Genomic DNA, 2494 nt, shown 5'->3' on the forward strand with positions numbered 1-2494 from the left:
GCAGGAATACAAAGCGGGGCCGTTAGCGATAGCGGCGTTACCAACTGGTGTGGGATCCAGACCCTTCCAGGACTCCTTTGTTCTTGACTTTCTGGTTTGGGTTTTGTTTTTTTTTTTTTTTTTGAAAAACACACAAAAAACTTTCCTTTGAGAAGCCTGAACTTTCTCAGCTGCAGACACATTACCTTCCAACCGCCTTCACAACTATAGGCAATTCCTAACCTCTGCTTTATGTATGTTGTCATCCACCTCCCTGTTTTCCATACTGATTTATGTTTCACGTTCTTTTTACATTTCCTTTTAACAGAGCCGGTTTTAACCAAACAGCCTTCCCTCCCGAGCCCGAACCATGAGTTCTGCTGGCCAGTGAGCAATCAACTTCCAATTTCCATGCACACTCCTGTTTATATTTCCTTCCCTATCGGCTTTGTTTCTAATTAAGGTTTGTTAAATGCAAGTGAATATATAGCGCACAGAGAAATATAAAGCATGTAGATAAATAAACACCCCACACACAGCCACACTGACTAAGGCTGCGCTTTCAACCACGGATCCCAAAGCACTTTGTCATGTTCATTAACAAAACCTCGCGGCTCCCTTGGGAAAGATGCTTGGATTATTTTACGCCTTGTAATTAGGAAAACTGAGGCACAGAGGAGACAAGTGAAATTACCAGCAGTACCGAAACACTCTGTGACAAAGCCGAAAACAGGACTCGAGAGGCAGGATCCTCCAGAATTGTAGTTTTCCCCTGAACAAGCTTTTCTGCCCCCATTTTGGCCCAGGAATATGCTGGGGCTGGTGATGGAGGGAATCGCCACTGTGGAGGTTCCCTGCAGCCGCGGGAACACGGTGGGTCCAGCCACCACCTCCATGGCCAGCAGCTACTGTTGGGTCCATCTGTCCACACTAAAGGGATCCAGAGCATTCAGAGGTGCAGGTGGACACCACAACCAGGCACTTCGGAAGCGGTGGGAAGAGGCAGTTCCAGAAAGGAAGGAGCAGAGGCACGCCCAAGGAGCTGCATCCCACACGTTTTCACCTTGCCAGCTCTCCAGAAGCCTTTTCCTGGAAGGCTAGATTAGGGATCTGGCTGCCCACACCAACCCTGAGAGTGACCATCACAGCCCCGTGATGCACACAGGGCAAGAGGCAACAGCAGGGGCACGGGGGGACCACGCCAAAGCCAAACCCAAACCAACACAGTCAGCCCCAGCTGGGAATGGCCGCTGGAAGCACACTGACCATCTCCCTGAGGGTGCCCCCATTCATGGAGGAGCACACCTTAGAGCGATCATCTCGGGTGGGTGAAACACCCCACCTGCACTGGCCAGCCCCTCATTCCTACATATTCTCCCCATCCCTTGGCACTCATGCATCCAGCGCCTGCCGCTCCTGCCATGATGGTGGCAAAGTCATTCACGTTCCACAAACCCGGGCAGGAGCCCCAGGAGCCAGCCCCTGACCCACAGCACCGGTCGGCAGCACCTCCCGGGCAGCCGCAGGAGCAGGCTGGGACGGAGGTGTCACCCCATCCCTGCCCAAGGCACCCGGCATGCCACAGCTGGCAGCATCAGCCTGTCATGGTCAAGTGTGCATGGGCCCCGCTGGCTGAGCCCAGAGCCCGTTGGAAGTGTCAAGGCCACCAGCGGATGGGGCCAGACGTCCTGCATGGACACGTATGCTCTCACAAACACGCTCCTCACCCCAACCCTCCCCCCCATAATTAAAACCATGCTGGGCTCATTTGAATAGCAGAGCTGGCGAGCGCTCTCCACTGCAACGTAAATAGTCCTATTTATGCCAAGCTCCCATATTGTAAATATCACGATGTATAGCTGGCCAACCCATGAGTCATCTCCCAAAACTCCAACTTAATAAATGGTGCCTCATCCATGTTCCAGACAAACACCGTCCGAGCGGCTCCCACCGCCCGGCACACACAGGGCCAGCACTGGCCACCCAGCCTGCCCACCAGCCCAACGGAGCCAGAGGGACAGTGGAGCCACCCAACCCCTCCAACACGACCCTTCCACAATGGACAGGCATCCCTGGACCACGCCGCCCCGGGGCGAGCCGGTTTTTGGCCTGACACTTGGCCCTCGCCCCTGCCCAACCCAGTTCTCTGGCACTTGCCAGGGTGTCCATGCAGCGGGCGGGTGGGAGCAGGCAGGAATGGCTGGGATGGTTGGGGAGCAGGAGAACAAGTCTCCCCTTGCACAGACCCCACCGTGGGGCTCCCACCCAGCGCCGTCCCCGCACACCCAGCCCTGGAGCTCCCCACCTGCCACCTCACTCTGCTTTGTCTGAGCACCGGGGACCTCGGCGGGGAGCTCGGCTCCTCCTGGGGACGCCGGGAACGCCACGGCGCCAAGGGGGAGCCGGCCACCAGCTCCAGAACGCCGGTAAGGCCTGGCGGAGGGGCACCCCAAAGACTCTGCCGAGAGCAGCAGTGGGCACGGGGCGGCGAATCCCGGGCATCCCCGGGGGACCC

At 56.8% G+C, this 2494-nt stretch overlaps 1 long non-coding RNA gene across 1 annotated transcript in view; it reads left to right on the plus strand.

Moving 5' to 3' along the window:
* The first annotated feature begins 2079 nt into the window (after positions 1–2079).
* Positions 2080–2494, plus strand: part of LOC115948679 — a 6580-nt gene continuing 6165 nt past the window's right edge. Inside the window, exon 1 of the long non-coding RNA XR_004082471.1 lies at positions 2080–2405. This is a non-coding gene — a long non-coding RNA (uncharacterized LOC115948679). The remainder of the gene's footprint in view (positions 2406–2494) is intronic.

Source organism: Geospiza fortis, unplaced genomic scaffold (genome assembly GCF_000277835.1).
Source record: "Geospiza fortis unplaced genomic scaffold, GeoFor_1.0 scaffold353, whole genome shotgun sequence".
NCBI lineage: Eukaryota > Metazoa > Chordata > Aves > Passeriformes > Thraupidae > Geospiza > Geospiza fortis.